Raw genomic sequence first — 14,548 nt, 5'->3', positions numbered from 1 at the left:
TGATGGCGGCATTCAAGAGAATCCGGAAGGTCTAAACCTTGTCTGTGGTATTCTGAGTAGGATTCAATGATTGAATGACTGTGATGAGCTTCAAACTCCTGAAGGCGGGGCGTTAGTGACAGACGCAAAAGAATCATTGGATTCTATTCCAGCCTAATTGAGAACCGACAGATGGATAGCCGTGCCGTGACAGGGTGCGTTGAACATTTCCACTGAGAGGATGGGAGGTAGCCACTGACAACGGTGAAACCCTTGCATACAGCTTGCCATGGAAGGAGTCTTGCGTGCTTGAAGAAGAAGACAGTAGGAAAGCAGAGATTCAGAAGATGAAGCATCTCCAAAACCTCAACCTGTTCCCCATTACTGCAAAACAAGTACTTATTTCATGTTCTTTTACTTTTCACAATCAATCTTGATAATTATTGATATCCTGACTAAGATTTACAAGATAACCATAGCTTGCTTCAAGCCGACAATCTCCGTGGGATCGACCCTTACTCGCGTAAGGTATTACTTGGACGACCCAGTGCACTTGCTGGTTAGTTGTGCGGGGTTGCAAAAGTGTGATTGCAATTTCGTGCACCACACTAATGAATAAAAAATTGTTTAAATTGATTAGATTTTATAATTTATTACCTTCAGAAAAATTTTGCATGTTTTTTTATACATATACATATATTTTTTAAGGTAATCTGTTATTTTTGCCTTTTTTTAAATGTCATCTGCCATAATTTTATGGCAGATTTTTTGCTTACCGCCATGAGCAGTCATTCACAATAAAAATCTTTGATATAAAGTGAATTAATTAATATATTTTTTATATTAGTATCAGATCTATTTAAAAAGATATTCGAATCAAATCAAATGAGATATAGTTCGAATTGACTACTATTTTTCTCGTTTCCTAACACGATTTTATTATGATAACAAAGTTTTGAATAACTTTATAGAATGTGCTAAAATATATTTTGACTTTAAACATGATTTGAGTTTGATTTTTTTCCCAATATGAAATGAAATTCCAGAAATAAAAATAGTTGATTTTAAAATCTTTTTGGCATACTAATTTAATGATTCAGTGGTAGTGAAATACAAAAAAAGGTTGGTAATTTAGTTATATTGGTGTTAATTAAAATTTACATGAAGTAAATTAATTAATTTATTTTTTTATATTAGTATTAGAGTTATTTAAAAAGATATTCGAATAAAATCAAATGAGATCTAGTTCGAATTGACTACTATTTTTTCTATTTTTCAACTCGGTTTTATTATAGTTCATAGTTTTGAATAACTGTATAAAATGGACTAAGATATATTTTGACTTTAAACGTGATTCAAGTTTGATTTTTTTGTCCAACAGTGAATGAAATTCTACAAGCGATATTGGTGGATTTTATAATCATGTTGGCACACTGATTTGATAATTCAGCTGCATAGTACTACAAAAAAAGGTTTGTGATCATATCATATTGGTGTTAATTAAAATTTATATGAAGCAGTGTTATGGCATCGCCATAACGTTATGGCAGGCATGGCAGATTTCTTTCTTGCTGGCATATAGTGGTTGCCTCAAAGAGATTTTCACAGAGAGTGAAATGACAGCCGCAATTGCGGTGAGGCCTTGGCGGATCGTAATAAAAATGGCAGAAATTTTGGGTTTTTTGGATTTTTTTTAAAAAGTTAAGGGTTAATATGGTCGTCTATGAACCCCTAAAATGATACAACTTGCCTTCCTTAGCCTCCTTTTTTCAAAAAATTGCTTGTTCCTCTCTGACGGTGCAAAAACTCTCTTCTACCTCTCCTCTCTGTTCTTGACTACTCTTCTGCCAGAAGAACTATCGACGGGGCATGAAGCAACACCATCTAGCTCCAGTTCTTCCTTCTTCCCTTTCTCCTATTCTTTTTGCATTCTGATGAAGCCGTTCCATGCCATCACTGACTCATTGTTTGCTGTTGCTGTCGCTCACGCCCTCGCTGCTCGCTGCTGCTACAAACCACAGATTCTTTCTCTGTGCTTTGTAACTTAGTTTCTATGCTAGACTTTTGATTTTCCTACTTTTTTGTTTCTCTTTTGTTTTACATAGGTTTGGTGTTATAAATTATGTTATTAGTCTCTCTATTTCCAATATTTTTTTCAATTTATATAGGTTCAAGACAAGCCTCTGACTCTAATGTCCCTGCCCCTGCCTCTTATATTCTATGGTGTATTATGACTTGATGTTATGTTTATTTGTTTAGTTTGTTACTGCATTTGCTTAATCAATTGGATGCACTAATGAGTAGAAAGTTACATGAATTGATTAGATTTTATAATTTATTACCTTCGAAAAATTTTTGAATTTTTTTGTACATGTACATATATTTTTTAAGTAATCTGTCATTTTCGACATTTTTCGAAATGCCATCCGCCATAATTTATGGCAGATTTTGGGTATATCGTCATGAGCAGTCATCCGCAATCAAAAACTATGATATGAAATGACTTAATTAATATACTTTTTATATTAGTATCAGATCTATTTAAAAGGATATTCGAGTCAAACCAAATGAGATATAGTTCGAATTGACTAGTATTTTTTTCGTTTTCTAACATAGTTTTGTTATGATAACACAGTTTTGAATAATTTCATAGAATGTGCTAAGATATATTTTGACTTTAAACGTGATTTGAGTTTGTTTTTTTGCTCAACAATGAGCAAAATTTCAGAGACAAAAATGGTTGATTTTAAAACTCTTTTGGCATACTAATTTGATGATTCAGTGGTAGTGAAATACAAACAAGGTTTGAGATTAGGTTATATTGGTGTTAATAAAAATTTGTGTGAAGTAAATTAATTAATATATTTTTTATATTAGTATTAGAGCTATTTAAAAAGATATTCGAATAAAACCAAATGAGATATACTTTGAATTGACTACCATTTTTCCCGTTTTCCAGCTTGGTTTTATTATAGTTCATAGTTTTGAATAACCGCATAGAATGGACTAAGATTATATTTTGACTTTAAACGTGATTTGAGTTTGATTTTTTTTGTCCAACAGTGAATGAAATTCTACAGGTGATATTGGTGGATTTTAAAATCTTTTTGGCACATTGATTTGATGATTCAGTGGTAGTGAAATACAAACAAGGTTAATCATTTGGTTATATTGGTGTTAATTAAAATTTATGTGAAGTTAATTAATTTATAAATTTTTTTATATTAGTATTAGAGTTATTTAAAAAGATATTCGAATAAAACAAAATGAGATATAGTTCGAATTGACAACTATTTTCCCCGTTTTCCAACTTTGTTTTATTATAGTTCATAGTTTTGAATAACTACATGGAACAGACTAAGATATATTTTAACTTTAGACGTTATTTGAGTTTGATTTTTCGCCCAATAGTGAATAAAATTCTGCAAGCGATATTGGTGGATTTTAAAATCCTGTTGTCACACTGATTTGATGATTCAGCGGCGAAGTACTACAAACAAGGTTAGTGATCAGGTCATATTGGTGTTAACTAAAATTTATATGAAGCAGTGTTCTGGCGGCGCCATAACGTTATGGCATGGCGGATTTCTTTCTTGCCGCCATGCAGTGGTCGCCGCAATGAGTTTTTCACAGAGAACAAAATGGCAGCCGTAATTACAGTGTATCCTTGGCGGACCGCAATAAAAATGGCATAAATTTTGAGTTTTTTGGATTTATTATAAAAATTGAGTGTTATTATGGTCATCTAGGAACCCCTAAAATGATACAACTTGCCTTCTTTAGTCTCCTTTCTTCAAAAAATTGCTTGTTCCTCTCTGACGGTCCAAAAATACTCTTCTATCTCTCCTCTCTGTTCTTGACTACTCTTCTGCCAGAAGAACTACCGACGGGGCACGAAGCAACACCGTCTAGTTCTAGTTCTTCCTTCTTCCCTTTTTCCGTTCTTTTCGCGTTTTGATGAAACCGTTGGATGCCGTCGCTGACGCACTGCTCACTGCCGCTCATTGCCTTCGCTGCTCACTGCTGCTACAAGCCACATATTTTCTCTCTGTGCTTTGTAACTTAGTTTCTGTTCCAAACTTCTGGTCTTCCTACCAATTTTACTTTCCTATTACCCTTTTATTTTACATTCGTTTGGTGCTATAAATTATGTTATAAGCATCTCTATTTTCATATTTTTTCCAATTTATATAGGTTCAAGGCAAGACTCTGACTCTAATGTCCCTGTCCCTACCGCTTATATTCTATGGTGTATTATGACCTGATGTTATGTTTATTTGTTTAGTTTGTATAGCATCTGCTTAATTAATTGGATGCACTAATGAGGAGAAAGCTACTTGAATTGATTAAATTTTAAAATTTTTTGTCTTCAAAAAATTTTGCATTTTTTTGTACGTATACATATATTTTTTAGGTAATCCATCATTTTCGGCACTTTTCGAAATGCCATCAGCCGTAATTTATGGCAGATTTTTTACTTACCGTCATGAGCAGCCATCCGCAATAAAAAAACTATGATATGAAGAGAATTAATCAATATACTTTTTATATTAGTATAAGATCTATTCAAAAAGCTATTCCGGTCAAACCGAATGAGATATAGTTTGAATTTACTACTATATTTCTCGTTTTCTAACATGGTTTTATTATGATAACAACGTTTTGGATAACTTCATAGAATGTGCTAAGATATATTTTGACTTTAAGCATGAGTTGAGTTTAATTTTTTCCCCAATAGTGAACGAATTTCTACAACCAATATTGATGAATTTTAAAACCCTGTTGGCACACTGATTTGATGATTCTGTGGCGAAGTACTACAAACAAGGTTAGTGATTAGGTCATATTGGTGTTAATTAAAATTTATGTGAAGTAAATTAATTAATATATTTTTTATATTAGTATCAGAGCCATTTAAAAAGATATTTGAATAAAACCAAATGAGATATACTTCGAATTGACGACCATTTTTCCTGTTTTCCAACTTGGTTTTATTATAGTTCTTAGTTTTGAATAACTACATAGAATGGACCAAGATTATATTTTGACTTTAAACAAGATTTGAGTTTGATTTTTTTGTCCAACAGTGAATGAAAATCTACAGGCGATATTGGTGGATTTTAAAGCTCTTTTGGCATACTGATTTGATGATTCGGTGGAAGTGAAATAAAAACAAGGTTAGTGATTTGGTTATATTGGTGTTAATTAAAATTTATGTGAAGTAAATTAATTTATATATTTTTTTATATTAGTATCAGAGTTATTTAAAAAGATATTCAAATAAAACCAAATGAAATATAGTTCGAATTGACTACTATTTTTTCCGTTTTCCAACTCTGTTTTATTATAGTTCATAGTTTTGAATAACTGCATAGAATGGACTAAGATATATTTTGACTTTAAATGTGATTTAAGTTTGATTTTTTTGCCCAACAATGAATGAAATTCTACAACTGATATTAATGGATTTTAAAACCCTGTTGGCACACTGATTTGATGATTCAGCGGCATTGTACTACAAACAAGGTTAGTGATCATATCATATTGGTGTTAACTAAAATTTATATGAAGCAAAGTTATGGCATGGCGGATTTCTTTCTTTCCGCCATACAGTGGTCGTCGCAATGAGTTTTTCACAGAGAGTGAAATGGTAGCCGCAATTGCGGTGGGGGTTTGGCGAACTGCAATAAAAGCCATAAATTTTGTGTTTTGTAGATTTTTTTTTTAAAAAAATTGAGTGTTATATATTATGGTCGTCTAGGAACCCATAAAATGATACAACTTGCATTTCTTAGTATCCTTTCTTCAAAAAAAACTTCTTGTTCCTCTCTGACGGTCCAAAAGCACTCTTCTATCTCTCCTCTCTGTTCTTGACTACTTTTCTGCCAGAAGAACTACCAACGAGACACGAAGCAACACCGTGTAGTTCTAGTTCTTCCTTCTTTCATTTTTCCTGTTCTTTCAGCGTTTTGATGAATCCGATTCCAGGTTTCTGGTCTTCCTACCAATTTTACTTTCCTGTTTTTCTTTTGTTTTACATTGGTTTGGTGTTATAAATTATGTTATAGGCCTCTCTATTTCTAATATTTTTCCAATTTATATAGGTTCAAGACAAGCCTCTGACTCTAATGTCCCTGCCCCTGCCTCTTATATTCTATGGTGTATTATGACTTGATGTTATGTTTATTTCTTTTGTTTGCTACTTCATTTGCTTAATTAATTGAATGCACTAATGAGTAGAAAGATACTTAAATTGATTAGATTTTATAATTTATTATCTTCGAAAAGTTTTTGAATTTTTTTTACATATACATATATTTTTTAGGTAATGCATCTTTTTTGGCATTTTTCGAAATGCCATCCGCTATAATTTATGGCATATTTTTGGCTTACCGCCATGAGCAGTCATTCGTAATAAAAAACTATGATATGAAGTGAATTAATTAATATACTTTTTATATTAGTATCAGATCTATTTAAAAAGATATTCGAGTCAAACCAAATGAGATATTGTTCGAATTGACTACTATTTTTCTCATTTTCTAACACGGTTTTATTATGACAACAAAGTTTTCAATAACTTCATAGAATGTGCTAAGATATATCTTGATTTTAAACGTGATTTGAGTTTGATTTTTTTGCCCAACAGTGAACAAAATTCCAGAGAAATATGGTTGATTTTATAATTCTTTTGGCATACTAATTTCATGATTCAGTGGTAATGTAACACAAACAAGGTTAGTGATTAGGTTATATTGGTGTTAATTAAAATTTATTTGAAGTAAATTAATTAATATATTTTTTTATATTAGTATTAGAGCTATTTAAAAAGACATTCGAATAAAACCAAATGAGGTAAACTTCGAATTGACTACCATTTTTCCTGCTTTTCAACCTGGTTTTATTATGGTTCATAGTTTTGAATAATTGCTTAGAATGGACTAAGATTATATTTTGAATTTAAACGTGATTTGAGTTTGTTTTTTTTTTTGTCCAACAGTGAATGAAATGCTACAGGCGATATTGGTAGATTTTAAAACCCTTTTGGCACATTGATTTGATGATTCGGTGGAAGTAAAATACAATTAAGGCTAGTGATTTGGTTATATTGGTGTTAATTAAAATTTATGTGAAGTAAATTAATTTATATATTTTTTTATATTAGTATCAGAGTTATTTAAAAAGGTTTTCGAATAAAAACAAATGAGATATAGTTTAAATTGACTACTATTTTTCCAATTTTCCAACTCTGTTTTATTATAGTTCATAGCTTTGAATAACTGCATAGAATAAACTAAGATGTATTTTGACTTTAAACGTGATTTCAGTTTGATTTTTTTGCTCAACAGTGAATGAAATTCTACAAGCGATATTGGTAGATTTTAAAATCCTGTTGGCACACTGATTTGATCATTCAGCGACGAAGTACTACAAACAAGGTTAGTGATCAGGTCATATTGGTGTTAACTAAACTTTATATGAAGTAGTGTTATGGCGGCGCCATAACGTTATGGCTTGGAGGATTTTTTTTCTTGCCGCCATACAGTGGTCGCTGCAATGATTTTTTCATAGAAAGCGAAATGACAGTCGCAATTGCGGTGGTGCCATGGCGGACCACAATAGAAATGGCAAAAATTTTGGGTTTTTTGGACTTTTAAAAAATTTAGTGTTATTATGGTTGTCTAGGAACCCCCTAAAATGATACAACTTACCTTCCTCAGTCCCGTTTCTTGAAAAAACTGCTTGTTCCTCTTTTGCTGTTTAAAAGCTCCCTTCTATCTCTCAACTCTGTTCTTGACTACTCTTCTGCCAGAAGAACTACCGACGGGGCACGAAGGAACACCGTCTAGCTCCAGTTCTTCCTTCTTCCCTTTCTTCCGTTCTTTTTGTGTTCTGATGAAGCTGTTCTATGCCGTCGTTGATGCACTGCTCCCTGCCGCTCGTCGCCCTCGCTGCTCGCTGCTGCTACAAGCCACAGATTCTCTCTTTGTGCTTTGTAACTTAGTTTCTGTTCTAGACTTCTGGTCTTCCTACTAATTTTACTTTCCTGTTTCTCTTTTGATTTACATTGGTTTGGTGCTATAAATTATGTTATAAGTCTCTCTATTTTCAATATTTTTTCCAATTTATATAGGTTCAAAACAAGCCTCTGACTTTAATGTCCTTGCCCCTGCCTCTTATATTCTATAGTGTATTATGACTTGATGTTATGTTTATTTCTCTAGTTTGTTACTTCATTTGCTTAATTAATTGGATGCACTACTGAGTTGAAAGCTACTTAAATTGATTAGATTTTATAATTTATTGCCTTCAAAAAATTTTTGCATTTTTTTGTACATATACATATATTTTTTAGGTAATCCGTCATTTTCGGCAAATGCCATGTGCCATAATTTTATGGCAGAATTTTTGCTTACCACCATGAGCAGCCATCTGTAATAAAAAAAACTATGATATAAAGTGAATTAATTAATATACTTTTTAAATTAGTATCAGATTTATTTAAAAAGATATTCGAGTCAAACCAAATGAGATATAGTTCGAATTGACTACTATTTTTCTCGTTTTCTAACATGATTTTATTAAGATAACAAAGGTTTGATTAACTTTATAGAATGTGCTAAGATATATTTTGACTTTAAACGTGATTTAAATTTGATTTTTTGCCCAATAGTGAATGAATTTCTACAATCGATATTGGTGGATTTTAAAACCCTGTTGGCACATTGATTTGATGATTCTATGGCAAAGTACTACAAACAAGGTTAGTGATTAGGTCATAGTGGTGTTAATTAAAATTTATATGAAGCAATGTTATGGTGGCGCCATAATGTTATGATATGGCGGATTTCTTTCTTGCCGCCATACAGTGGTCGCCGCAATGAGTTTTTCACAGAGAGCGAAAAGGCAGCCACAATTGAGCTGGTTCTTTGGCAGACCGCAATAGAAATGGCAAAAATTTTGGGTTTTTTGGATTTTTTAAAAAATTGAGTGTTATTATGGTCATCTAGGAACTCTTAAAATGATACAACTTGTCTTCTTCAGTCTCCTTTCTTCAAAAAATTGCTTGTTCCTCTCTGACGGTCCAAAATCTCTCTTCTATCTCTCTTTTTTTTCCTTGACTACTCTTCTACCAGAAGGACTACCGACGGGGCACGAAGCAACACCGTCTAGCTCCAGTTCTTCCTTCTTCCCTTTCTCCCGTTCTTTCTGCGTTATGATGAAGCCGTTGCATGTCGTCGTTGACTCACTGCTCACTGCCGCTTGTCGCCCTCACTGCTGCTATAAGCAACATATTCTCTCTCTCTCTCTATGCTTTGTAACTTAGTTTCTGTTCCAGACTTCTGGTCTTCCTACCAAATTTACTTTCCTATTTCTCTTCTATTTTACATAGGTTTAGTGCTATAAATTATGTTATAAACCTCTCTATTTCCAATATTTTTCAATTTATATAGATTCAATATATGCCTCTGACTCTATGTCCTTGCCTCTGTCACTTATATTCTATGGTGTATTATGACTTGATTTTATGTTTATTTGTTTAGTTTTCTACTGTATTTGCTTAATTAATTGGATTTACTAATGAGTAGAAAGCTAATTAAATTGATTAGATTTTATAATTTATTACCCTAAAAAAATTTTTGCATTTTTTTTGTACATATACATATATTTTTTAGGTAATTCGTCATTTTTGCCATTTTTTGAAATGCCATCCGCCATAATTTTATGGCAGATTTTTTGCTTACCGCCATGATTTTTTATGTCGTTACCACCAGTAAATCCAACAGTACTCTGTGATGCTAAATCTAATGGTACTCAACATTTTTCTTGTAGTGTGGAGAAGAGATACAGAGGTAACTAGTAGGAGTAACCTGCAAAGACATTTTGACACTCAAGTCAGAATGGATCTTAGAGGTAGAGTTTTGGGTGTGTGTAGCGTACTTGTAAAAGCCACTTTATAAAGATTTGGCCAATTTGTCTTATCTTTTTGGTTGGTTAGGAGGGAGGGCCGATATTTAAGTTTGAATATCAGTTAGTGGTATGTAGACTGTAACACCCTACCATACAGAACTTTACGTTTAAGTCGTAAATCAAAGGTGGTGTGGTATTACGACCTCTAAAATAAAACATATGTACATATGATAAATGAAAGAATATAATATACGAGGAGTCTTGAAGAATAGGTAAAGCAAAATCGCAAAATTAAAAGCGCAATGCTCAGAAATAGGAATTACTTGCGTATGAAGAAAGCTAAGGTACATAACATATATATACAAGTAACAAGAGTAGAAGGTCAATAGTACAAAATAACAAGCTCCTAACTCAGCCTGCGAAGCTAAGGCTGGCCGAAGAATATTTACATACATATATACTTATCCCAAAATACATATATAATAAATCCTGATTTTCGTACAACTCTAGGAGGTACAAAAGTAAAACAAGTTATCAGGAGAGTTCTATGCATATAATCATATATAAGCTATACACCAAACTAAGGTCCCCAAAAGATCCACTTCGCTACAGAGCTCTAGACGCCTAGTGAGGTGCCTCTCGACCTGCATTTGAAAACATAAAATATTCATATAGAATAAGAATTGGGGGTTCTCAACATGGTAAAGGTGCCACGTACATATTATACAAGGTCCTGGGAATGCTAGAGGAAATTCTAGAATGCCGGCACTCAAACTATACAACTTAAAGAACTAAAACAGAAACCATGAATGGGTGGTTTTCTAGGGATTCTTAAATCTAACTAAAACTTAACTAGAACCCTAAATCTCTCTGTCTTTCCTACGTTCCTCCATCTCCAGTGAAATTGCATAGACAAACAAGCAGACAATGGCAAACACAGGTAAAATACAAGTAATATAGATAGCAACAAATAGCATATTATAATCACTTAGGCAATCCTAATTAATGCACAAGAAAGCAATTCAAACAATATGCATATGATGTATGCCTGTCCTATGGCTGATGAGTCTCATCTGTCGGTTATCAAGCCAACCCGACAAGTTCGGCTCCTAAACCCTGGACTATCCCCTGACGCGCATCCCCAAAAGTCTATGCATAGCTTTTTCTCATATATATAAAATTGCTCAATGGGGGTATCCTTTCCAGGAATTTACACATGTTTGGTCACCCTTACGTCGTAGAGTCAACAGAGTATCGAGTCCCAACTTGGAACACGTGGTGGCAAGCCACGGTACTTTACCTATGGACACTCGTTTCTCAGATAACATAAGTGCATAAGCCTCATTTCATTCATATACATTATATACATTCATAATCATTGATTATAGCCATAATATTACTTATATATCATATATTTGCACTTTCAAACATAGTTCATCATAACCCGGAACAAGTGGGGTGAACCATACCCTTGCATCTACCCAGAGAGCCTCTATACTAACCAACCTGGAGCAAGTGGGACAAAACTACAACCCTTACGTCTACCCAAAAGGTACGTTCTCATATGCCCAGGAGGAACAAAGGAGTGGATCCTAACCTCTCACGATCTCGCTGGGGGCAATTTTACAATACCAGGAGGAACGAAGAAGGGAATCCTCACCTTCCACAATCTCCTAGGGTCGCACTTCCAAGAAAGAGTGCTCAGATGAAATATTCATTCCCTTCTTTAATCAGTTTTATAATTTAAGAAGCATATATACATATATTTATGCCACCTATCTTCTTATACCTAATTCATCACTTTTCCAACCTTACTTCATCCCCAATATACCTCGTTTCCCCTTGCTTCATCTTATTACTAGGCCTATTACTAATATCTAGGGTTAAAAGAGTGAAAATAGAGGTTTAGAGGTTTAAAAATTATGTTTAAAGCACTAAAATCCCATTTGCTGAAAATAAGGGTTATGCGTACATGTGGGCTACACGTACGCAGCATGCCAAACAGAAACACCCATCCACGTATGGAGGAATTTGCGTACGCATGCATTGCAGATCAGTCAAAAATGGTTAAGTCTGCAGAATTTCAGCTTTACATACCAAACTTTCGACGCGCATAACTTTTTCATTTCGAAATATTTTTCATTCGTTATTCAAACGGCGTAAATTTCATGAACCCAATTTTTATATGAAATAAGTTTAAAACAATTTCGGGGTCAGAAAGCCGAGTTATGGCTCGTCAAAATTTGGCCAAAAATTAAATTTACACAAAAAATCTCCAACCTCTATTTTCATTAAAATCAAACCCAATGTCAACCCTCTAAACATATATATAGCAACACAACCTACCATTTCAGCCCCAAAAACCCCAAATTCTACCACAATCAAGCATGTCTCAATTTTTTGCATATATTTCCTTCCAACACTTTCATCATAACATCAAAATTATTAACCTTCATATATCCACAACTAACATTGTCATTTACCACCATCATAGTATAATCAAATCATAAAAATCATTGAATCTTTCAGGCATTATCTATTCAATATACCATGTCAACTATGCTACCAATCAATCTCCGAAATTCGTAATCCAGCTTATCCTATGGTCATCTAACATAAGTTCTCACAAGACATTATATATTAAATACGAGAAACCTAAACCATACCTTGGCCGAATTCTCCCTAAACTCAAAAATACAAAAATTCAAGCTTCAAGATTCTCAATCAACTCTAATAATTCCAGCCACCTAGGGGTTTATTCCAAGAGCTCCAATTTCACCATTTTAAACTCCAATTTAACATAATTTCAATCTAATTCATACAATTTACTAAATTAGCACTAGAGTACATAAAATTGGACAAACCACAAAGATTTAGAGTTTCTTTACCTTACCCATTGATGATTGGAATATAATCCAACAATTATGCAATGTAAAATTGCACATAAACTACCAAAATTATCAAAATCACTCAAAACTCAAACCAATTTCGTGGAGAGAGGGGACACAGAGAACTGGACGCAAATTACAGAGAAATTTACCACTTTATTTGGATAGAATTGAAGAAAATTCCGAGACGAACGCGTGGCAGCAAACGACTCATCAATTGGAATTCCGAATCAAAAGTTACAAGGATTTAAAGTTGAAAATGGAATATGAGTTAGAATTCTCACCGTCGATTCCCTTTTCACACATGAAAACAGAAGTGTTATGGCTGCAAGGGGAAAAAAGGGGTTAAATAAGTTGTGCTTTGGGTCTAATATAAGTTCGGTTTAATCGGTTTAGTCTGTTAATTCAATTTTAGACCAAAACCTTTAAAATTAATTTTAAAATTTGTATTTTAATTATTTCTGATCTATTAAACTATAAAACTTAATTTTTTAGTTTTTGTAAAAAATAATTAATTTATTGATTAATTATTTATTAATTTTATGGATTTTAAATCGACATGTCGGGTGTTGGGACTTTTGGGCCTAAGAAGACGGTAACTCGGGTTTTGGAGCCGACTTATCCGTGGGCCGTTGGGTCCATAACATTCATGAAGCTGAAACGAGTGGGATAATGATGAATTGATGATGAAAATGACAGAGTGACATGTTGACGTTTGAGGGTTCCAAAGAAATTAAAGGAAAGGAAGAAGGATGTGGGGTTCTCCATGTAGATCAGTAATATGGGTAGACTCACGTGACAGTTATGTGATCATTGAAGAGGTGAATAATCAAGCTGATCCCGTTAGATATGAGTGATGAAGCACGGTGTGTTATGCGACCCAGGCAGCCCAATTCAAATGTGAAGACTTTGCATAGAAATGTTCTCTGGACCACTAAGTTTTGTTCCAAGGAGGTTAGAGAGAGGGGAATAACAATTGGACCAAAAAAAAGGTAAATCAAATGATAAGAGAGTGAGAAACACAGGCACAGAACACTAGTGATGATGATGACAAGTTGTACGAAGAAGGTGGAGGTGACCACAAAAACTAAATCTGGAGATGAAGTTGAGAAAAGTGTAAAAGGGGTTGAATCGTTATTGAAATCTTTTAATCAGAAAAATTAATTTAAAAAGTTTATCAAGTCTTCGATTTATATATATGCATCAGAAATATGTCAATTTGTTCAAGTTACCAGCTTCTTTTAAGTTTGTTGAAACTAAAAAAATATAGATATATTTAAAATATATCTTCTGAGATCTATTTACAAATTTTAGATAGACCTTTAAAATGGTTTTTAAAAAATTTCAGATCCTCTCGGTATAAAAATTACTTATCAGTACTAAATAAATCATTGAACAATAAATAAATATAAATGTAAGAGATAAGAGTTCAAAGAGAAAGTATACAGATCAGACTATATGTTAGAATAAGTGTCACAAAGACATTATTTGTACACAACATTAGCTTTGAATTCAATGTATCTATAGACTCGGTGTTTGGAGGCAAATTGAGGGTTTCACCTTCCACATTGTTATTACTTTGATTGAAGTGCCGGAGAGAAGAAAACTTTAAAGACCAATGAGGTTTTTTCTTTGCAGGAGTGCTTTTACCATTTGTCTTCATTTTCTTCTTCCTCTGAGATTTCAGGACGTAACTTTTCTTGCCATTTCTCATTTGGTATGGTGTCTTTCTTTGTCATTTTCTTCCCTTTTTTCATTTGGTAAGGTCT

The sequence above is a fragment of the Arachis duranensis genome, chromosome 8 (assembly GCF_000817695.3).
Source record: "Arachis duranensis cultivar V14167 chromosome 8, aradu.V14167.gnm2.J7QH, whole genome shotgun sequence".
Taxonomy (NCBI): domain Eukaryota; kingdom Viridiplantae; phylum Streptophyta; class Magnoliopsida; order Fabales; family Fabaceae; genus Arachis; species Arachis duranensis.
This window is presented reverse-complemented; position numbering follows the sequence as displayed.